Source organism: Peromyscus maniculatus, chromosome 23 (assembly GCF_049852395.1).
Source record: "Peromyscus maniculatus bairdii isolate BWxNUB_F1_BW_parent chromosome 23, HU_Pman_BW_mat_3.1, whole genome shotgun sequence".
Taxonomy (NCBI): Eukaryota; Metazoa; Chordata; class Mammalia; order Rodentia; family Cricetidae; genus Peromyscus; species Peromyscus maniculatus.
The window spans coordinates 42,319,312-42,343,572 of record NC_134874.1 but is presented as its reverse complement, the minus strand read 5'-3'; the positions used below and the strand labels follow the sequence as shown (position 1 = coordinate 42,343,572).

Genomic DNA, 24,261 nt, shown 5'->3' with positions numbered 1-24,261 from the left:
AAAGATACCCCTGCCTCTGCTTCCTGAGTGCTGGGGTTAAAGGTGTGTGCCACCATATGGGGGCCTGTGACTTTCCATTTCTTGAAGGTGTGGTATGCCCTCAGTCTTCTGGAGTAAGGACTAGCATTGAGAAAAAAATGACTAATTTTTGATCCCACAGGCAGAGAGCAGCACTGCCATCCTTTGCTGCAAAGCTGAGGTTCGCACGAGCACCCCAGAACCAAACAAGAAAGCCCCGCCGTGAAGAACAGGAGGGATAAGCAGAAGTTGGAGACTTTTATACCTTCCCTCCCTTAGGCAAACATAAAACTGTGGTGAGCTCATTGTTTCTCAGGTTCTCATCTTCTCTTCTTTACAATGACTCAAGTCTTCCTCTGGCTAAAAGGTACATGTGGGCAAGCACATACACATTTAATGGAATGTACTCGAAGTCCTCATAAAGGTGGGAGGCAGCTCAGTGGGACTGTGCTTGAGACTGCAAACCGACCATTCGCAAGGTCCCAGGCTCCACCCAGAAAAATAAAACAAAATGAAACAACTCCTCATAGTAATGGGAATCGTAACCCATTGATTATTAGGGAGGGGCTGAGGATTCAGCTCAATGGTATTTAGCTCAGTAGTAGAGCCTTGCCTAGCAAGTGCAAGGTCCTGGGTTCAGTCCTCAGCCCTGGGGGGGGGGGGGAGAGAAAGAAAAGAAAAATCTAGGGAACCGCAGCAGTGGCTGATACCTGCAACCCTGGCCCTCTGACCTCTGAGGCAGGAGGAGTGCTGTGAATTCCAGGCCAGCCTGATCTACAGGTAAAACCCTGTCTAGGCAGTGGTGGTGCTCACCTTTAATCCCAGCACTCAGGAAGCAGAGGCAGGCAGATCTCTGAGTTCAAGGCCAGCCTGGTCTACAGAGCAAGGTCCAGGACAATCAGAGCTACACAGAGAAACCCTATCTCAGAAAAACAAAACAAAACAAACCTAAAGTGTTGTGTTTTTTTTTGTTTGTTTAGTATGTTCTAAATTTTCCATTAGTGTTTTACCATGGGTGTTGTGTCCCCTGGAACTGGAGTTACAGACAGTTGTGAGCTGCCGTGTGGGTGCTGGGAATTGAACTCTAGTCCTCTGGAAGAACAGCTAATGCTCTTAACCTGAGCCATCTTTCCAGCCTGTTTGTTTTTTTAAGAGGGACACAAAACCAAGCAAAACCAACCAACCAACCAGAACTAAGAAAGCCAGGTATGATGGTTCAAGTCTGTAACTCCAGAGCTCAGGAGGTGGAGACAAGAGGAACACTGCCATTTTGAAGCCTGCTGGGCTACAAAGCACAATTCTGTCTCATAAAATAGAGTTAAAACCAAATAAATAAAAGAGAAGAAAATAAAATGGAAAATAGTAATATCCTGAACAAAAAAATTATATATGAATGACAGTTATAAGCCATGTTAAAGCACTTTCATCACACTTTCTTTCCTGTTTAAAGATTTACTTTTTTTATGAGTATGAGTGCTTTGCCTGCATATATGTATTCGAACCCTGTGCATGATTGGTCCTCACAGAAGCCAGAAGAGGGTGTTGTATCCCCTGGAACTATGGTCACCGATGGCTGTGGTGCTGGTAAGTGAACCTGGGTCCTCTGCAAGAGCAGGAAGTGTTCTTACCCACTGAGCCACCACTCCAGTCCTAACACTATTTTCCTTAAAATAGCCCAAATATTCCTTTAAAAATAAGACACTCATAAAGGCTACCATATCTGTATGGTATCTCTAAGGTGACACATGCCTATCACCCCAACATCTGGGAGACACAGGCAGGCGGATCAGGAGTTCTAGGCCAGCCTGGAATATGAGACTGAGACTGTGTGCTACTACAACACTGATATTCATTCTCTCTCTCTCTCTCTCTCCATCTCTCTCTCTCTCTCTCTCTCTTTCCCTCCCTCCCTCCCTCCCTCCCTTCCTCTCTCCCTCTCTGTAGAAAAGAAATCTCATGGTGTCTTCCAGGCTGTCCTCCAACTCATGGCTCAAGCAATCTTCCTGTCTCAGCTTCCCGAGCAGCTAGGACAGCAGGCACTTGCTACCACACCCAGCAGATCTAAGAACCTCACAGCACACCTGAGCCTGCCAGCCACAGTCCGGGCAGGGGAGGGGACATGTGAACAACCTTCTGCAGACAACACTAACTGCTGAACCCAATAATGCCTGATACCTGCTCAGCTGCTCCATCCCCCTCGCTGTAAGTTTAGAGCACTTGAACAGACCCAAAGGAGAATGTCAAGGCACAGAACTTGACGACGCTTCAATGGCTCCAACCTCCTGGCTGGCTCCGGGGCCTTGAGCACACTGCCTCCCAGCCCCCCACCAACAACAGGGCCCCACCCTGGTAGAATGTAATAATGGATTCTGACCAGGTGACCGGAACATTCTGGGCCGAGTGACAGCATCAGTAACCACTCCTATTTCCATTCTTCAGGACAGGTGTTCAACTACTTCTTGTCATCTCGTTATTAACATCCAAATCAAACTTCCCACCTTCATTCTCGAAAGGGACTTTCCACTGTCCAGTCTTCTGGCAAATGCATTATTTGGCAGGGTCAAGCCTGAGCCCAAAGCCACCAAGTTCTCTACAATGGCAGTCTGAACACCCTGGTGGATGAGGCATTTGTGGCCTGGCTCAACCCCCAGGACATGCAAAGCAATGTCAAAATCCAATGGCTAATGCTTGCAAGCTCTAAAGAGGATAGGAGACAGGGATCACTGGGGGTAATAGTAGAGGGAGACTCACCCTGTCATTCCACTCACACCACTTATGTGGGACAACAAAATCTCACACAGCCAAGACTTGGTTCCCAAAGCTGGGGAGCAGGGACATGGAAGGGACTACATATGCATTTCCATCTGGAGAAATACCTCAGCATGCTCTCACCCATGAAGCCAGATGAAAGCTCCAGGACGGAGTAGCCCACACATCCACTGCACACCCTGGCCACTGCGCAGCTCATCTCAGTTCCCAGCCAGTGGAACACCCCATGCCACCATCTAAGGAGACCTAACTTGCTCTCAGCACAAATCTGCAAGAACAAAGACAACCAGGGGCCACATGGCAGCTTCCCATCCAAGGCTGGAAGGTCCACAGAAGGGAGCAGGAGACCGCAACTGGGGATGGCGGGCTCTGAAAAAGGTGTTTGATGAACTGAGATGCAAAGGTGATGGATGCCACACAGAAGACTAGTGTGAACACAAGCTGAGTCTAGGCAGCCAAGTCTGGGGCAGGACAAGGAGGAAGCAGTAACCGTAACATCAGGCTTGACAGACCCTGACACCTCCTCTCCCCCATTAAACCTGATGCTTTTTTTAAGAAATTTTTTTATTCATTTTACATACCAACCACAGATCACAGATCCCCCTCTCATCCCTCCTCCTGCTCCCCCGCAAACCTGATGCCTCTTGAATCCAGAAAGCCCTGGGATCACATTCCCCAGAGAAAGCCTACCAAACAAAGCTGTGTGCAAATCATCATTCTCCCTGTTTACCAATACTGCTGAGTGAGGACACTGACCACCTGCCCTGGGCCCAAACTCCCCAGTTATGTCGTCTATCGATGATCCAGGCAATCACCCCAGAAAACATGACTGCACACCCAGCTTCACATACATGAGCATGCACACACATATATTCTCCAAAGAACAAGAGGCCAAATTCGTAAAGGCTCTGGAGGTGCTGCACAAAATTTGCAGACAGGAGAACAGCCCACTCCTTCTCAAGCTCACTGCAGATCTACATTACAGGACAACAGTTACCATTAAATTTTATTTTACTCGGGCTGGAGAGATGGCTCAGTGGTTAAGAGCATTGGTTGCTCTTTCTGAGGACCTGGGTTCAATTCTCAGTACCCACATGGCAGCTCACAACTGTCTGTAACTCCGGTTCCGGGGACCCAACACCCTCACACAGTCATACACACTAATGCACACACGCACAAAAAAAAATTTTTTTTAAATTTACTCTTTGGCACAGACCTGCACACTCAATGCTCTTCAGCAGGACGCTGAGGCAGAAGATTGTGAATTCAAGGCCAGCCTGGGCTATATAGATAGAGTAGGATGATGTCATAAAACCAAAACAGAGAGGACAGAATGGACTCCACACATAAGACAGAGCCTGATAGACACACACTGCAATGTTAGCTGCAATTACTTTGTTGGAATATAAGCTATGTTTAAGTTAAAAAAGAGAATGGTTCAAGCTCACAGCTTGTGAGTGATTGAGAGAGAGAGAGAGAGAGAGAGAGAGAGAGAGAGAGAGAGAGAGAGAGAGAGAGATAATGGGCTGGTAAGATGGCTCAGCAGGTCAAAGCACTTGGAGCCAAGCCTAATAAGCTGAGTTCAAACCCTGGGCCCCACACGGTAGAAGGAAAGACCTGAGAAGTGACTCCTCCACAAGTCACCTCTGACCTCCACACATCACACCACCAAATGAGGGGCTCCCTTCTGTCTGTCTCTCTCATACACACAGAAAGAAACAACAAATGAATGGGAAAGTTTAAAAATAAATTCTTAAAGAAGATTTGCTTCCTCCTAGGCCAGCAATCCCAGAGATGAAAGATTAACTCAACCCTGCCCTGAACAAAAGACAAAAGTCCACTGATCAGCATGGATGGCTCGGCCACACCTGGACCCTCACAAGCTCATGCCACCACCTACAGGCCAAATGTCATCTGCTGCTCCTCCTGGTGTCCGAGGACAGGCTCAGCACATCCACACTGCTCTATCACCAAGGCCCCCTCATTGCTGACCAGTCTGCCTCCTGGCTACCCCTGAAGAGTCCGCTCTGCGGGGCCTCAGTCTGTGGGACAGACGGATGGGACGTGACCTGCACCTCTGGACTGAAGGGCAGCAAAACCCTAAGTGAAGAAATGCAACCGTTTCCCACAGCACCAGAAAACCCTGAAAAGTGCCTGTTGGCTACCAGAGGTCCCGTCACTCCTCCAGCCTTTTGGGCTAACCGAACCCGTGTCACCACGGACATGGCACCACGCTCCTCACAAGTGTCCTGGCCTCTAAAAGGATTTGCTGGAAGTCAACTTGGTGCTGAGTGCAGGCTCCAGACAAAGCCGACACAGGAGAATCTCTGCCTTCCAAGCCATCCAGGCCAGGCCTGCCTTTGTCCTGTGCTTCAGATGCCCAGGAGAACACAGGCCAGAGAAGGAAACGGTCCAATGCAAGTTCTGGTGCCAGTCTAAGGATGTGCTTACTGTTTGTGTTTCTTTTCTAATGCCAAGGGTAGAACCCAGGGCCTTCACATGCCAGGCAAATGCTCTACCCCTGAGCCATGCCACCAGCCCTGGAAGGGGTTTCGTAAGCAGGCATATCACTGCAGGATCCTTCAGCCACACTGATTCTCGCTCCACACCACTCCCCTTACGAGACCCACATACACCGAGGATGAAAATACAAAATTCTTGTCTGAATGCTTTGGTCCAAAGCGAGTCTCAGTCCTTCCATCCTATCACCCGAATCTTTGCCACCTAGAGTGCCTATACTTATTTTACAACAAAACAGAAAACACAGCAGGAAATTCTCAGGAAAAAATTAAATGTAGCTTCATGCAAACAACACAAACCTAAAACACAGAACAGAACTGCAGCTCTCAAATAAAACAAGCACAGTCTTTCCTCTAGTCCCTGCTGGGGGTCACAGCTGAGGACAGCTGCCTGGGTTGGGCCTGAGGCCACACAAGAGATTTGATTTGCACCCACAGTGATGAAACCCTACGTGAAAAATAACAGAGCACTTGGTCTCAGAGACACTCTAACAGGCAAACTTAAAAACTGATGGCAGTGCTGGAGAGATGGCTCAGTGGTTAAGAGCACTGCTCTTCCAGAGGACCCTGGTTCAATTCCCAGCACCCATGTGGCAGCTCACAATTGTCTGTAACTCCAGTTCTGGAGGATCACACAGACTTACATGCAGGCAAATGTACACCAATGTACATGAAATAAAAATAAATAAAATTTTGCCAGGCGGTAGTGGCGCACGCCTTTAATCCCAGCACTCGGGAGGCAGATGCAGGCAGATCTCTGTGAGTTCGAGGCTAGCCTGGACTACAGAGCAAGATCCAGGACAGGCACCAAAACTACACAGAGAAACCCTATCTCAAAAACAAAAAAAACCAACAACAATAAGAAAAAAAGAAAAAGAAAAGAAAGAAAAACTGGTGGCAGTACCTCTTTCCGTATCTGGGACGGTGGAGGATGCTGTAGTTGAGGTTGGCACCTCCTGGCACTGTCAATAAAGTACACCCATACAAGCCACACTGTAGCTTTGGCCAAAAATCACAAGGACCACGGCATGTCTTAAAATCCCTTTCCACACCATCTGAGGTCAAACCCCAGAGACTCAGGTCTGGGAGTCCATCCCACTACAATCCAAGGCTGTGGGGAGTACAGGAGGCCAGGCCCTCCTCCGGCTTCCCAGGAAGCACCATCTGTCATAGACCTCATCCCTCAGCGGTACTCTGAAACCCCATCACACCCTGACTAATAGTGGGTGCTCCCCCACTTCACTCCATCCGCCCCTACAAGACCTTCCTGAAGAACCAGGGAAGCACAACCCCACGGACCCAGCACACGCCTCCTATACCCACGTGTCCCATCTCCACCTCACTGACTCGCCATCACCCAGAACTTGGCCCTGCACAGCAGCCCGGTGCTACCCAGCAGGTTCCATGACTATGTCCACTGTCAAGAAAAACACTTGGAAAAATGTGTTTCTTGGTTTCTTTTTTGCAGTGCAAAAGATGAAACCCAGGGCATTTGACAGGCTAGGGAAGGGCTCTAGAGCTGAGAATATCCCAGAGTAACTTCTGTAAAATCAAATTTCTGCTAAGCCTAACCTACTACTACAGAGACTGATTCAGGAGGATTGTGAGTTCCAAGCCCACAAGACTACATAGCAAGATCCTTCTAGGCTCAAAAACAAATAATTCTGCCATACCTATTGAAAAAAATCAGTATTAATTAATAAAAACACACACACACACACACACACACACACACACACACACACACACACGCACGCACGCACGCACGCACACACATGCATTTTAGACCAGATTTGGTAGGGCATGCTTGTAACTAAGCATTGGGATGGCTGAGGTAGGAGCATAGAGAATTAGAGGCCTGCCTGGGCTACAAAATCAGACGCTACTTAAAAAAAAAATGAGAGCCAGGTATGGTGGTGCACACCTATAATCCCATCCCCCAGAAGGCAGGAGGATCTCTGAGTTCCAGGTCAGTTTGGTCTACACAGAGAGTTCTAGCCCAGCCAGGATTATAAAGGGAGACCCTGTCTCAAAAATAAATAAATAAATAAACAAACAAACAAATTAATTAATTAAAAAACATCAGTACTACATAACAGTGTGTGGTGGGACAGGTCTGTAATCCCAGCTACTTGAAAGGCTGAGACAGGAAGATCTCAAGTTCAAAGCCTGCCTGTACTACATGAAACTCAGCCAGCCTGAGCAACTTAGCAAGACCCTATCTCAAAATGTATTTTAAAAAAAAAAAAAAAAAGGACTACAACCAGGCACGGAGCTCAGTGACAGCACTAACCACGCATGTGTAAGGACCTGGGTTCAACACCCAGTCCTGAAAAACCAACAAAGCAGAAAGCAGCAGCAGCAGGGCAGGCAGGCAGGCAGAGGCACTCTGAACCTCACCGGCCCTGAGGGAACCCTTCCCCTGCTGGGGGAACCACTGGTCCAGCCCTTTCACACCACTTGTCTGTGACCTGCAGCTTAATTCTGCAAAGGTCAAAGGCATCTGTCACAGAGATCTTGTCTCCAATCTATGACCCACACCTCCAAAAGAACGGGGAGCACCTGCCTGACCAGCACAGACCATGTTGCTTGATGAGCAGCGTCCATCAGAGCCGAGCACTACAGTGAGAGCCGCTCCTCTGTCACCCATGAAGGGACTAGTTTCAGATGCAGAGCTAGCATCTCAGATTCGTCATCGGAAAATCTAGTGGAGGAGGCGGTCCAGAATGGCAGTGAGTTCCAAATTTGGGGAGTAGGGAGGAGAAAACAAGAGCATGTTTTCAATCAAGAAGGTGCATGGCAACCCTCCAGCTAGTGTACAACAGGACCAGCCCCTTGAGCATTCACCAGAGCAACAGGGCACTCCCTTCTCCAGGCACTCAGGAGCAGCAGCCTGAGGGATAAATGCCCTGGGAGGCATCCTGCCAGTCCCTGGGACTATCTTGCCTCACTTGAGACCTTTAAGGTAGGGCAAGAGTCCTGAGGCTGACTTCTAAAAATGCACCGTTGTTTACTGGGAGAAAATGCAGACTGGCCTGGTTTATGGGATGTGACCCCAAAAGGAGCAGAGTATCTAGGAGAGTACTAGAGACTCACAAACCCAGAAGGGTGAAGCACACGCCATTAAATACCCAGGTTCTCTGAAAATAGGTCACTCAGTAAGCTCCAGCCAGCTTGTCCCTGTGACAGATGAGCACAGGGCCAGCAAGATGGTTCAGTAGGCAAAGGCACTTGCCACAAAGCCTACTGACCTGAGTTGGATCCCAGGAACCGGGTGCAAGGAGAGAACGGACTCGGGCGAGCTGTCCTCTACTCTCCAAATGGGTGCTATGGCACTACACCTACACACAGAATAAATAGTGTTGAACACAGATGTCAGATTCCATGGAAAGGCAAGTATGCATGGAACAGAGAGGAAGAGCCAAACGGAAAGGAACTTTTGGAACCCAGATGAATGAGAGCCAACTTGAGCCAGAAAAGGCCCGGAGAGCTTTTGCAACGAAGAATGCCAGAAGGCACCCAGATTTCATCGAAGAACCCCAAAGACTCAAGAAGGAATGGCAACCATTTAACACCTGGAAGTGAAGGTGTCAGGAAAAGGAAGAGCCTGGAGGTAGCTAGGCTAGAAGTCTGTTGGAGATGCCCTCAAGCAAAACCACATGACCATGGCAGTGGGTACAGAAGTGCACTGGAGAATCCCCACACCCTGCATGCAGAACACAACACTCAATAAGCTAGGTATGGTGGCTCACGTCTGTATTCCCAGCTCTTGGAAAGTAGGACTCCAAGTCTGAGCTACAAAGCAGACCTCACCTTGCAAAATTAAGAAAATAAAAATAGCAGGGTGGTGGTGGCACACAACTTTTAATCCCAGCACTGGGGAGACAGAACCAGGTGGATCCCTGTGAGTTCGAGGTCAGCCTAGTCTACAAACAAGTTCTAGGACAGCTAGGGCTGTTTGTTACACAGGGGAACCCTGTCTCAAAAAACAAAACAAAAACAAGTAAATAAATTTAAAAGTGTGTGGGTGTGGCTTAGCTAGTACAATGCATACTTCTCATGCCCAGAGCTCTGGGTTCCATTCCCAGCACTGCATAAACAAGGTGAGGTGGTGCACTCGGGAGGTAGAGACAGGAAGAGCAGAAGTTAAGGGTTGTCCTCAGTCACATAGCCAGGTCAGTCTGGACTAAAGGCTGTCCAAACAGTTTTTCAACACTCCAAACAGGCATCCATGAAAAGCCCACAGTCAACATCACACCCACAGGTGAAAAGACAGAGTGCTCCCTAAGATCAAGAGAGAAGAGGACAGGCAGCAGTGTTATCTGACACTGTCCTGAAGTTCCAGCCAGAGCAATTACTCAAGGAAAGTGAGGGAAAGGTGTGCGGACCGGAAAGGCAGTAACAGTAAGGCAACCTTTCCTCTCAGCCGACTAGATTTCATATGCAGAACATCCTAAAGCACAACCGAGAATGATGGCTGGTGAATCCAGCAAAGCTGCAGGGTACACAGCCACACAAGGCCAGCTGTACTTCCACATGCTAGCAATGAGCAAGGTCAAACGGAACTGAGAATTCCACAACAGCATCAGAGGGGGAAAAAAAAAAAAAAAAAAAAAAAAAAAAAAAAAAAAAAAAAAAAAAAAAAACGAGCAAAGCCTTGGGTATCAATTTAACTACCCAAGGGCAGAACCTGGGTACTAAAAGCTACAAGGAAATGTAAAAAGGCCCACGAAGAACAGAAAGACTCACTATCCTGAAAAGCAATGCTGCACAAATGCACTGTGGCCCTTGTCAATACCCCAAAAGGCCCTTTCTGCAAACCTGGAGAAAACATCCCTCATTTTTTAAAATAATTTATTTTTATTTTATGAGCAGTGATTAGTGTTTTGCCTGTATGGATGTCTGTGTAAGGGTATCAGATCCCCTAGAATTGGAGTTACCGACAATTGTGAACTGCCATGTGGGTGCTGGGAATTGAACCCTGGTCCCTTGGAAGAGCAGCCACTGCTTTCAAGCACTGAGCCATCTCTCCAGTCCCGCCATCCCTCATTTACACTGAACTGCAGAAGTTTCCAGAGAGCAAATAAGTCTGGAAAAAGGAACAGAGCTCAGGAATCACAATTTCAAAATCCACTGCAAGCCAATGTGTTACTGGCGTATGGGCAAACGTACTCCAACAGAATGGCATACAGGGTCAAAGGTAAACCTTACATCTGAGGCCAACTGACAAGGGAAGCAATTCCCTTTAGCAAATGGTGCTAGAACAGTTGAACTTCCATGGGAAGAATGAAGTCAGACCCTCAAACATCATAACCCACAATAAACTCATAAGAAATCAAAGACCTAAATACAACCACAAAACTATCAAAACTTTCAAAAGAACACATACAGACAAGTCTTTGTGACCTAAAGAAATATGCCCCTCTAAGAAAAAAGCAGATAAACTGGACTTTATCAATTTGAGCATTAAAAATACTCAAGAGGCAGGGGCAGGTGGATCTCTTAAGTTTGAGGCAGCCCGGTCTACATATGAGTGAGTTCTAGGCCAGCCAGTGAGACCGTATTTCCAAACAACAAAAACACTTTATCAAAAGGATGGCGATGGCCATGGCCAGTTGGTGGTGGCCCACACCTTTAATCCTAGCACTTAGGAGGTAGAGACAGATGGATCTCTGTGAGTTTGAGGACGGCCTGGTCTACAGAGCTAGTTCCAGAGCAGCCAATGCTACACAGAGAAACTCTGTTTGAGGAACGGGGGAGAAGATGGCCATGGCTGGCAAGAGGATTCAGTGGCTAAAGCACTTACAGCATGAGCCTGAAGCCCAGAGTTCAATCCCCAAGACCCACCTAAGTTGGAAGAAGAGAACTCACTCCACAAAGTTCTCTGACTTCCACATACACACGCATGCTCATACATATCACACACAAACAAAATTGGGGGAGGGGGAAAAGGTGAAGCAAATCATGGTAGCAAACACCAGCAAAACAGGAGGCTGAGGCAGGAGGACTATGAGTTTGAAACCAGAATGAGATTTATAATCAGATCCTGTCTCCAAGAGAGACAGAGACAGAGGTGGGTGCTATTGCAAGTCATACATGTCCAGAATGCATAAACAACTTCAACAACTCAACAAGACAACCTAATTAAAAGACAGAGAAAGGCTAGGCATGGTGGACCAACATCTTAATCCCAGCACTTGGGAAGTAGAGGCTGGTGGACGTGAATTCCAGGCCAGCCTGGTCTACAGAGAAATAGAGGCAGTGAAGACCTTAAGCAACAATCCACACACATCACTTGTGTCATCTGGGAAATGCAGACCAAAGCCAAAGATATACTTCACAGCCACTGAATGAGGGGTAAGTGGGTGGGCGGAGGGACGGAAGGAAAACAAGTATTAGCAAAGATGTGGAGAAAGTGGGCCTCTCCCACGTTGTGGGTGGGAGTGTGAAACATGCAGCCATTGCGGAAAAACAGTCTGGATGCTCCCCACAAAGTTAAACATAGAATTACCATGTGATCCAACAATTCTACTCTGAGATCTATATTCTAAGAATTAAAAACAGGTGCTCAGGGGCTGGAGTCATGGCCCAGCCAGTAAAGAGTTGGAAACACAAGCATGAAGACCTGAGTCTGACCCCAGGACCCACAGAACAAAACTGGGCATAGCAGCCTGCAACTGTAACCCTAGCATCGGGGAGGCAAAGACAGGAGGATCTCTGGAGCTTGTTGACCAGTCAGTCTATTCCAAATTGGTGAGCCTCGGGTCCCAGTGAGAAGCACTGTTTCAAAAAATAAGGTAGTGGGTGGGGCACGATGCTGCAACGCCTTTAATCCCAGAACTTGGGAGGCAGAGACGGGCAAATCTTTGCATCTGAGGCCAGCCTAGTCTACAGAAGCAGGACAGCCAGAGCTACATAGTGAGACCCTGTCTTGAAGAAAACAAACAAAAAACAGAGGTAGAATATGATTGAGATAGTCACCCAGCAGCATCAACCTTGGGATGCATACATGCACACATTTGGAAACGTGTTCAAGTACAAACTTGTTCCCATGATCCCAGCAACACTGGTTAAATAACCCAACAGGTGGAAACAATCCAAATGTCCAATGATGTGGATAAACAAGATGTAACAGAGCCTTCGAGATGGCTCAGGGGGCAGACCTGTCTGCGACCACACTTGACTCAAATTCAGTCCCTCAGGACTTACACAGGTGAAGAAGACAACTGACTCCAGCAAGTTGTCCTCTTGACCTCAGCAAACACACACAGGCAAATAAAATGTTTTTTAAAGACTTAATAGGTCCATACAGTTAAGAAAAGTAGTCAGCCACAGACAGTAATAGAATAGGGGCACAGCACGGACGAGCCTTAAATAAGACATCCAGAACAGGCAAATCGACAGGCTGCAAGCAGAGCTGCAGCTAACGGACAGGGAGGAGGAAGATGGGAGGGGCTGCTTGGTGGGCACTGGGTTTCCCTTAGGGTGATGAAAAGCTGGAACTAGAAGATAATGGTGATGGTTGCATAACACTGTATACAGTTTAAAATGGAAATTTTCACAACACACACATAGCACAAGGATCTGGATTTCAACCCTGGGTCTGCCTGTGCTACAAAAGACCTGGCCCAAACAAAAACAAACAAACAAACAAGACTAAAAGGTAACACAGAAGAGTCCTCTCAGACCCTCACGTGATTGGAGCAAGGGTTCAAGCATGTCACCCACAGCCTGGGCAGAGCACCATAACCTGCACACTGTAAGAAGTAACCCAACCAGGCAGTTGTGGCACATGCCTGTAATCCCAGCATTGGGGAGGCAGAGGCAGGTGGATCTCTGCGAGGCCAGCCTGGTCTACAAAGCAAGTTCCAGGACAGCCAGAACTGTTACAAAGAGAAACCCTGTCTCGATTTAAAAAAAAAAAAAGTGACCCAGGCTCCGCGCCTGACCAAGGAAAAAACAGGAGGCATAGATGAGCCAGAAGGTCTGTAACTATGCTCATGGAAGCCCTGGGTTCCAGCCCCATCCCTAGCACCATTGACCAGTGCGGTTGTGCTCATCTAATGCTAGCACTAGGGAGGTGTGGGCAGGGGTAGGAGCTCAAGGTCATTTTCTACTATATAGCAAGTTCTAGGTCAGCCTGGGCTACCTGAGGCCCGATCCATAGATAGATAAATGACTGGCTGATTGATAGATAGACAGACAGACAATGCCCAGTTCAGTGGCGCACGCCTTTAACCCCAGCACCCAGGAAGCAGATGCAGGCGGATCTTTCACAGAACTACACAGTGAGAACCTGTCTCGTAAAAAAAAAAAAGAAAGAAAGAAAGGAAAAGAAAAAGAAAAAAATCAATAAAAGGAGAGAGACGAAAAGAAAGAAAAAGAACACGAGGCTGGAGCTCAGAAGGGAGAAGAGTTCTGGAGAGATCTAAAACGTGCAACAGTCAGTCAAGTTAAAATGCCACACAGTTATCTAATTAGGAATCTGTCCCGGAGGCGCGAAGCGCGCGTCGAAGGACTGCACTTCACACCACCGAGCGGGGAGCAGCAAAGTTGCCCTAGCTGATTGATGCCCACGGGTCCCCGAAAGGCTGCGCGCCGGGCCGGGGGCAAAGGCAACTGGCTCCGGGTAACCAGCAGGTGTAGGGTGCCCAGGCCAGGTACTCGCTGCTCGGCCCCACGCCCCTCCCCGCACCTGCAGCACCTGCGCCCCGAGAGGGCGCGCCCCCGGGATGGCGCTTGCGCCTGCGCGCCGCGACGGGTAGCAGAAGACCCCGGAACCCAACACGCCAGGGGTCCGGGGCAAGGTGGGACCAGAGTGCCAAGGCACCCGGGACATCAGACTCTGGGGCGCCCGGGCGCGCGGCCTGGCAGCGCGCAAGGCGTCGCGCGCGTCGTGGCCGGTTGACGGTTCCCACTTCGAGCCGTCCCTGCCACCTCCATCCCGCCGGCCCTAAGACAGTCCCCCAGTGCCCGCAGCGTTACCACGGTGGCCCCCCGTACCCCCGCCACTCCCGCTCTTGCCCAGCCCGCTCGCCGCAGCTCACCTGCCTCGCGCCGCCGCCTCAGGCCTCGTCCGCGCCGCCCAGGCCGGGCACCGAAGACTCTCCACAGCCACAGCCAATCGCGCGCCGCGCCGGGATCGGGGAGGAGAGTGACGCAAGCGTCCGTCAATCCCAGGCGCGTCTGCTGAAGTTCCAAACCAATCGGAAGGCGACTGCCCCGCCGCGGCCCGCAAGGGGCGGGGAAAGGGCGGGACGTATGGCGTCAGTGGGCGGGGCGGGCGCGCCGGGACCGGAGGGGCCGCGCCTAGGGAGAGGAGAAGCCTCCTGAGTAGCGTTAGGATCCGGATTCTCCGCGGAGGCGTCCGCGCTGAGTTCCAGGCAGCGCTTCAGTGGACCCAGAAGACCCGACTCCTGATGAAGATGCGGTGGACTCCCGGGCACCTCCTCCCCTCTGCTGCCTAGGTGCAGTGTTTGGAGGAAGCCCCCGACGCCCTGCCCTTGGGGAGTCCGCCTGCCGGGGCCGTGTCCTCACTTGCACAGTTTTGCAAATAGTGTTCATTGCATTTGTTTTGTTTATAGATAAGATTTCACTCGGTAACCTTGCCTGGCCTGAAACTCGCTACGTAGATCAGCCTGCCTCTGCCTACGGCGGCGTGCTGGAATTAAAGGCGTGCACCACCACGCCCCACTTGTTTTTTCCTCTTTTAGACTGGGTCTCACTGTGGCCTGGAATTCACTGTGTAGCCCAGACTGACTTCCAATTCGCAGCAATCCTCCTGCCTTGTCCTACCAAGCACTGAGGTTACTACTAAGTGCCAGCACAGCTGGCTTCGACTATTTTTTTTAAATGTGTGTGTGCGCGCGCGCGCGCGCGTCTCCGTCCCCCCCCCCCCACCCCCGTCCCCTGAAGCTGTAGGTTGCTAGGTGCCAGTAGTGGATGCTGGCAACCAAACCCCAATCCTCTGAATGATCAGCAAGTGCTCTTCCCGCCCCCCACCCCCCACCCCCAGCTGCAAGTGCTCTTAACGGCTTAGTCATCTTTCCAACCCTTGGCTTTTTTTTTTTTTTGGTTTTTCGAGACAAGGTTTCTCTGTGTAGCTTTGTGCCTTTCCTGGGTCTCACATGGTAGCCCAGGATGGCCTTGAACTCACAGAGATCCGCCTGCTTCTGCCTCCCGAGTGCTGAGATTAAAGGCGTGCGCCACCACCGCCCGGCTCAACCCTTGACTTTTACACTTCTACTTATTTTTGTTTTCTGTTTGACAGGGTCTCTCCATGTAGTCCTGGTTGTCCTGGAACTTGCTATGCAGATCTGCCTGCCTCTGTCTGGGTCTAAAGACATGCACCACCATTCTTGGCTAGCTTTTACACTTTTAAGTTAAGAGTCTTGAACTGGGGAGATGGATCAGTAAAGTGCTGGCAGTGAAAGCATCCGGGGCCTGAGTTCAACCCCAGAATCCAAATTAAAAAAAAAGGTCTAAGCTGGGCGGTTGGTGGCGCATGCCTTTAATCCCAGCACTTGGGAGGCAGAGGCAGGCCAATCTCAGTTAAGTTTGAGGCCATCCTGGTCTACAATGTGAGTTCCAGGACAGCTAGGACTGTTACACAGAGAAGCCCTGACTTGGAAAAACAAAAGTCTAGCACTTCGTGCTTGTAATGCTATGACTGGAGATGGAGACCGGGATCCCTGGGACTTGCTGCCCATCAATTTAACTAACTTGGTGAGCACCAACCCAGTGAGAGATCCTGTCTCAGAAAACAAGGCAGATGGTTCCTGAGGAATGGCACTAGTGCATACACGTGTGTGTGTGCACACACATTGACACATACACAGGGTCTCAGTCTGTTGCCCAGGCTGTCTCGGAATGTCTCATGTTCTGTCCCAGTGCTGGGATTACAGGCATGCACCAGCACACCCAGCCTGCTGCTGGCTTTTGATAGTCACCCATGCTGCATACACTTGCCTCCTTATGCGGCAAGTGTTTGACACCATGTTGATGTGTTCCATTGGTAAGACGAGGGACTTCTCTGTAAGTAATAGACATTGGAGGGTTTCAGGCCACAAGGGTATTTGTGGCAAGCATTTTAAGTCCACTACTACTAAAGTGGGTGGGTTTGGCAGGGCAGCTGGCTGTCTCCCCAGGCCCGAGCTGAGCCCTAGGCCAGCTGCTGGACATCTGGGTTTTGTCAGTAGATGCTGTTATAAAAGAAAGACTTGTGCATTCAGAGGCAGGAGTCTGTGTGGAAGATTTGGCTTAGTTTTGTCTTCTTTTAATTTGGCTTGTTTTATTTTTATTCATATTTTATGTGTGTGTTTGTTTGCATTGTGTGTGTGCCTGGTACCCACGCAGGTCAGAGAGGGCATCAGATCCCCTAGAACTTGAGCTATATATGGCTGTGAGTCACTCTGTGGATGCTAGGAACTCACTGTGGGTCCTCTGCAAGAGCAGTAAATGCTATTAACTCTAGCCCAGGGTTTTTTTTTTTTTTTGACAGGGTCTATGTAGCCCTGGCTGCCCTGGAAGTTGCTGTGTAGACTGTGCTGGCCTTTAATTTACAGAGATTCACCTGCCTCTGCCTTTTGGGTGCTGGGTTCAAAAGCCTACACCACCACCACACCTGGCTTTTTTTTTTTTTTTAATTAAATAGGGAATCAACACGGTAGCCCAGGCTGGCTTCATGATCCTCCTCCTTCTGCCTCTACCTCCCAAGTCCCAAGATTACAAGTGTAAGCCACCACAACTGGCAATTCTTTTGTTCTTTTATTTTTTTTTAATTAGCTTTTTTTTTTTTTTTTGAGACAAGAGTCTTATATACCCCAGGCTGGCCTTAAATTTGATACGAACTTCTCATCCTTTAGCCAGAAGTGCTGAAACTAAAGGGATATTCTGCTACCCTAAATTTAAGCACTGCCGGTGGTTAATCTCAGGGCATTGGGCATGCTAGGCAGACACTCTACTAGCTTTCTACCACTGGCCAATTGTGGCTCTTTATTATTAGCAGCTGCATCTGGTGGCTGGGGCCTGTCATCCCAGCCATCTGGGAGGCTGAGGTAGGAGAATCCCAAATTCAAAGCCAGCCCGGGCAGTCTGGTGAGACCTGGAAACGGGTGCTAACGGCAGCACTGTGCTTGGTGCAAACACCAATCTTCATTTGCATGAGCGGTTTCCTGTGATTGGTGCGGATACCCTCTGGCCACGTAAGTAGGCTGTCGGACCCATGTGGCAGGCCCGCCTAGGACAAGGTCCTGTGCTGCCATGTCCCGTGATGCCGCAGTAGACGCGGTAAAAAGCTGTCCTTTCTTGTCTGCTGTATATAGTACGGGGTGAGCGTGAAGACGAGCGGTGGAAGCGGGAGCAGTGGAGTGGCATCGGCGGCGGTGGCGACAAGAGAGCTTGGCAATGCACTGAGCCCCTGAGGCAGCAGAGTGGGCAGCATGGCTACAGAAACTGGCGGAAGCTGCTCCAAACCGCCTGTAAACTATGACAGAAGCTGCAGCAGTAAAAGGCACCTGAACCGCCGGGCAAGGTGCCGCCAGGGCAGGAAGAAAAAGGACGGGTGGAGAGCAGAGGCCCAAAGACAGAAGCCTGCGGTGACCAAAGGGAACCCACGGGCCATGGTAGCAGGAAATGTTCCAGAGAGCTGCCAAGCCGGCAGGGCCAAGGGTCCCCGACACCACAAGCTGGGAGCTCTCATCCTGGCTGTGGAGGATTATGGAATCCCAGCTCCCAGACCCTCCTAAGAAACTACAACCCCAGCTGCTTACAGGGTGATGGAGGAATCCCAACCTCTTAGGTGTATATGAGAGCTATAATAGACCACACCCTGGGAATCCCAGCCTTTGGGAGGTAGAGGCAAGAGGGTCAGGAGTTGTTCAAGGCCAGCCTCTGCTATACAAGATCTCGTTTCAGAAAGGCAAAATAACACCAGAAAGAGCTGTAATAACTATAGCCCCCAGGACCTGCTATCCAGCATCCGTGTGACCTGCCATAGTGGATGTCCCCTGCTGCCACTTCCTGCTGCCGTAACTGTAGCCATAGCCAAAACCAACTTTTTTTTTTTGAGACAGGGTCTCATGTAGCACAGGCTAGCTTGAACTTGCTATGAAGCTGAAGATAACTCTGAACTTCTGATCCTCCTAATTCCTCCACCCAAGTCCTGAGATTAGAGACATGTGCACCATCACACCTGGTTTATGGAGTATTGGGAAGGGAACCCAGAACTTCTACCCTCCCTCTACCCAACGCCCAGGCCCACTTTTTTGTAATTTTGTTTTGCTTTGAAGAGCAGCAGCCTTTGAGTAGCTTCTCCTAGCCCAACACTGCTGACTGGTGAGGGTAGTCCCTCTGAGCTCACACCTCCACGTTGGCACCAGATCAGTATTTCAGTTGTAAACAGAACCTGACTCCAACAGCAAGGAGGCTGAGAAACCCAAGCTGGAGGCTTCCAGCCTCCGAGCCAGCGCTGCAAGGGGATCAGAAAACTGGGCGGGCAGAGACGCTGAGAGGAAGGTCAGCTAGCCCAGGAAACCCCTTTCTCTTAAGGAAGCAATTGGACTTCCCTGCTGGCTGGCTGGGGCAGGAGGTACCGCAAAGGAAGTGGTTGGTTTGCTTTTTTTTTTTTTTTCTTTCTCTCTTGCCCTTGGTGGTTCCCTGCAGAGGGCTAGGGCGTTTCCTAGTCCCAGTGTGGTTCTGGGTGTGGCAGGGAGGGGCATGTCAGTTGAGAGGAGCCTAGCCTTGACAGTGGAGCCCCACACAGACTAGTGGTTACGGTGGAGCAGCAGGGTCCTGAGTTCCATCCTTCTTAGCATCCAGAGCAAAAGTCACACAAAACCCCACCTGCCAATAATCTTGACTGACAAGGGGCTCTCTTTGTTTGCTGTGCTAGGGATGGAACACAGGGTCTCCCACAAGCCCTGGATAGGTGTAAGCCACACTCCCACCCTCTCACTGGGGTTGTTTAGCAAGTGCCCCGCTACAGAGACACATCCTATTCTCGTTTTTAAATTGTTTCTTTACCATTACCCTTGTTGGACTTGTTTCTCTCCTACCTTTACGAGAATTCCAGTAGAACTGATTCACCCAGGTACAGTAGCACACTCCTTTAATCCCAGCAGAACTCTTGAGTTCCATGCTAGCCTGCTCTGTGTAATGAGTTCCGGGATGGCCAGGACTTCATTCTGAGATCCAGTTTCAAAACAAAACAAAGCCACAAACCACAAGGAGCTGATTGCTTCCTAGGCTTGTACACCTCTACCTGTTAAGCTGCTCACAGGGCCCAGTCTGGAGGATTCTAGGTTGGTCCCTTTGCCAGGGAGCTATAGCCACAGAACTCTCTCTTTTCACTTTTTATTTTTGAGACAGGGTCTCTCTAGGTTACTCAGGCTGGCCTGGAACTCACTCCGAATCCCAGGCAGGTCCTGAATGGGTGAGCCTCCTACCTTAGCCTTCCAAGTAGCTGGAACTACAGGTATGAACCCCTCATGACAGATTAGCAAACTGCAAACCGAAGTTTAAAGAAAAAAGGCACACTTGTGTTGATTCTACAAGGCTGACTAGAGCTTCCATGATCAGAGAGTTGGGATGTTGCAGATCCATACCCAAATCATCCTGTGCTTTCTTTAGCCCCTTAATAGACATTTCTTACTCACCTCTGTGTCTGACCTAACATCCTACAGCTATTAGGTAAATCCTTTTGAAATGGACTAACAGATCCCTGGCGTCCACCCAATCCAAAGCTTAAGAATGTCACCAGGTAACATTTGAGGCCTGTAATAGAGATGTCCCCACTTTGCCATAACCCTCTTACCTGATATTTTTGCCAGTATATTATATTATATTATACTAATTATATTTATTATATTATGTTTTGGGTTTTGAGACAAGGCCTTGCTATGTAGCCTTAGCCACTATGTAGATGAGGCTGGCCTCAAACTCAGTCAGACTTGAACTCAGAGATCTGCCTGCCTCCTCTGCCACCTGAGTGCTGGGATTAAAGGCGTGTACCACTCTACTCAGATCCACCAATATATCGTAAAAATGTTTTGATTTTGTGTTGATAAAACCCACGGAGGAACACGTGGGGGCCCTGATTCTTTGTAGAAGGATTGCGCTTGAGCTGAGTGTCGTGGTGCATGCCTGTATTGCCAGCACTGGAGAGGCAGAGGCAATAGAATTGTTGACACTTGGAAGCTAGCCTGGTCTACACAGTGAATTCCAGGCTAGCCAGAAGGACAAAGTAAATATATATGGAGTGTAGAACTGGCTCACTGGTACATGGAGGCAAAACACTCACAGACGCAAAGTAATAAAATAAATACACACACACACACACACACACACACACACACACACACACACACACACACATATAAAGTTCAAAACAACAAGCAAGGACTAGAAGGGTGGCTCAGCAGTTAAGAGCACTTGTGAAAAACCCAGTTTAATTTCCAGCACCCACATGGCAGAGCCCAACCATCCGTAACTCCAGTTCCAGGGGATCTGACGCCCTCTTCTGACTTCTGCAGACAGCAAGTACACGGTGGTGCACAGATACACATGCAGGCCCAACACTCATACACATGAAATCAAAGAAAATTCATGAGGCTACAACCACAACAAACGGTTTGCGTCCTAGAAACAGAACAACCCTTGCTGACTTCCTTATTTCTCTTTCTGGCAAACCTCTGACAGGGTATCTGGCCTCCCCCAGCCCCTGGCCAGAGCTCTTGCTAACCAAGCTGCTGCTGCAGCAGGCTTCCCGAGGCCATGGCCCTAGGACTTTCCGAAACCGGTGTGCCTCAGTTCTCTGTGCTGTTAGCACCTGGGCAGCCTCATCACTGAGGGCAGCTGCCTGGCTCTGCACCGCCCCAGGCTCCTCCCTGCCTTCCATACAGGCTCCCAGTCACTCTCTGATCTTCTTGGCATCCCCAACTTGACACCTCCAGGTTTGAACTCCTGGGCTCACCTTGCCCTCTCCTCTTGGGGTTTTCTTCACAGCACTCAGTTAAAACCAGTCTCTTCCACTCCTTGGTCCGGAAGACCTTTGCCCCTCCCAAAGGTCAAGCACTGGCTGTCCCTTGTGCCAGAGCCAGTGCCGGGCAGGGTGAGTGGTACAGGGCTATAAAATCGCACTCAGGAGCTTGAGACAAGAGGATTGCCGTGACTACAAAGTCAGCTTTAGCTACATAGGGAACTCCTGTCTCAAAGGAAAAAAAAAAATAGCCACGCCTTTAGTCCCAGCACTCGTGAGGCAGAGCCAGGCGGATCTCTGTGAGTTCGAGGCCAGCCTGGTCTACAGAGTGAGATCCAGGACAGACACCAAAACCACACAGAGAAACCCTGTCTCGGGGGTGGCGGGGGGAGGGTGTGCTGGCAAGACAGCTCAGCCACTGGAAGTGCTTGTTTCTAAATCTGACAGCCTGTGTTCCATCCCTGAGACCCCGAGATAGTGCAAAGGGGGAACCAGTTCCTGCAAGCTGTCCTCTGACCTCCACACATGCACCATGGTGCATGCACTCCCGTACGCCATGCTTGGTGCCCTTGAAGGTCAGAAGAACGGAGTTACGGATCGCTGTGAGCCACCGTATGGGTGCTGGGGATTGAGCCTGGGTTCCGTGAAAGAGCAACAAGTGCTCTTAAATGTTGAGCCACCTCTCCAGCCCCTAAAATTCTTTTTTCAAGAAGAGAAAGAAAGAAGGGAGGGAAGGAAAGGAATAAAATAAGTCACTTTAAGCTCCCCACTCAGAAGAAACTCCTTTTGGGCACTTTTTGGTCTCTATTTTGCATGGGATCTTAGGTAGCCCAGGCTGTCCTCTTGCCCTAGTCTCCCCAGCATGAGGCTCACAGGCATTTGGCACCATGCCTGGTCCATCCCATTGCTTTTTTCCTTAACACAGGTGGAGTCTGTGACTTCTGTCAGACTTTTGCTTTTCTACCTAACAGTGTGTGCCCTGTCGGCACAGCAGAGAGGAAGAAGAGACGGCCTAGGCAAACATCCCCCCGTTTCAAAAGCCTGTGCCCACGAAGCGGAGAAGACAGTGGATAATGTAGGTGGAGAGAGGAGGGGAGCACCCACAGGGCTTAGGCAAATTTCGGAAGGCCGGAAGCTGCACAATGTCGAGTGGGCGGAGTGGCGGAAGAACATCCCAGAATAGGCATGGGACTGAGGAAGGGCGAGGCTGGGGGCATGCCTGGCGCCCCGGGGATTAAGCAGAGCTCTGGGCTGAAGCAACTGTGCTCTCTCACACTCGGGCAACTGGCCGGATGCGCCGGCCCAAGAGCCAAGAGCTGGGTCCTCCTGGGCAGAGGAATGGGCATCCTTCCCGGTAGGCTCTCAGAGCAGGTACAGGCTTCCCAAGCAGCTGATTCCTGAGTGTGGCCCCTAGGGAGGTCCCAACATCTTGCAAGGATGATACCTGAGGGAGTCTGCTTGGATACTGAACTCTGGAGAAAGGCTTGGCAGGGAAACCGAGTCATCTGAAATAGAAACCAGGGCACCACTGGTTTCTAAACAGGGAACTCCATGGACCTTGCAGGAGAGTGAAGGGCCAGGGACTAAAATGGGGCACACCTCCTTCTAGGGAGGGGGTGCAGAAAGGCTTTGGAGAATGTGCTGATCTGAATCCTGAGGAGAGTGTGTGTGTGTGTGGGAACTAGTCTATCTTGGGAAGACAGCACAGAGATGGGCTGAAGAAACTGAACAGACATGCCACAAAATGTTTAAGAATAACAACATACACAGAGGTGGCCAGGATCCACAGTCTTAAGGGAAATAGAAATTAAAAGCCCATGAGTAGCTAAGTGTGGTGGCACACTCCGTTAGTTCCAGCACTTGGAAGGCAGAGGCAGAGGGAGCTCTGTGAGTTCGTAGACCAGGTTAGCCTTGTCTATGTAGTGAGTTCCAGGATAGCCAGAGCTAGAGTGACATAGTGAGACTGTTTCAAAACCAAGCAAACAAACAAACAAACACCTACTATGTGCCTGGCCTGGGGATATGGCTCAGTTGGTAGAGCACTTGCCTAGCATATAGAAAATCCTGAGTTCCATCCCCAGCCCCACAGAAACCAGGTAAGATGGCACATGCTTATTATTCTAGCATTTGGGAGCTGGAGGCGAGAGAGCCGAGCAGACACCGCCGTAACAGGCTGCTCACTCTTCTGTCAGAGATCAGGCCTCAGTTTCAGTTTCCTGAGACTGAACAAGTCATTTCAGAAAGAACTACAAAAAATAGACAATCAATCTTCAACGCCCCTGACAGCAGGGACAAAGGAGATAGCATGTATCAAGCTGGGCCATCCCCTAGTAGGGACAAATCCTCTTCCCACCCGCCTCCCTTGGAACTTGACCAAACTTGCCCAAAGGTGGTAAAACTGTAGCTAGCCAGCCCCTGCTAGCCCTAGCCAATTAGAAATATACTAACATAGTTGCCACTTGCTTAAGCCAATCATAGGCAGAACGACCTTAGAATTTCTTTAGCTGTGTATAAAGGACCCTGCAAGCTTCTCTCAAGGTCACCATATTGCCTTTGTGTCAGAAGTGTGGCCCCAGCATGCTGGAACTCTTATTCTTGAGATAATAAATGCTCTTGTTGATCGCATACGTGGATGGTGGTCTTTTGTGGAACAACTCTAGGACCCTAACAGAGGCAGGGGGATCAGAAGCCCAAGGTCAGCCTTAGCTACCTAGCAAGTGTGATACTAGCCTGGAATACATGAGACTGTCTCAAACAAAACAAAAGAAAACAAAATACAAATATGAATGAATGCAGCAAACCAAACTACATTATTTTGAGACCATCATAGAGAAAAATATGTAAAATAATTAATGTTAGGACATTTCACTTCAGTGGAAGAAAAATGTTACTTTACTAGTTGTATAATAAATGAACCACAAGCAGAAAATGTTTCTGACAGAGGTATAGCCTATGTGAGTGGGTGTGTTTGTGCCACTG

At 49.5% G+C, this 24,261-nt stretch overlaps 1 protein-coding gene across 41 annotated transcripts in view; it reads right to left on the bottom strand.

The window, feature by feature from the left end:
* Sun1 (Sad1 and UNC84 domain containing 1) overlaps positions 1 to 14,615 on the bottom strand; it is a 47,874-nt gene extending 33,259 nt beyond the window's left edge. For 17 of the 41 annotated variants that reach the window (XM_076561355.1, XM_076561357.1, XM_076561358.1 and 14 more), the window contains exon 1: positions 14,354 to 14,473. The gene's annotated coding sequence lies outside the window, so the exon portion shown is untranslated. Of the gene's footprint in view, positions 1 to 2,193; positions 2,371 to 14,353 lie in introns of those variants that run through there. The other 24 variants (XM_076561360.1, XM_076561361.1, XM_076561369.1 and 21 more) reach the window with 10 other exon arrangements.
* Between the last annotated feature and the right edge of the window lie 9,646 nt (positions 14,616 to 24,261).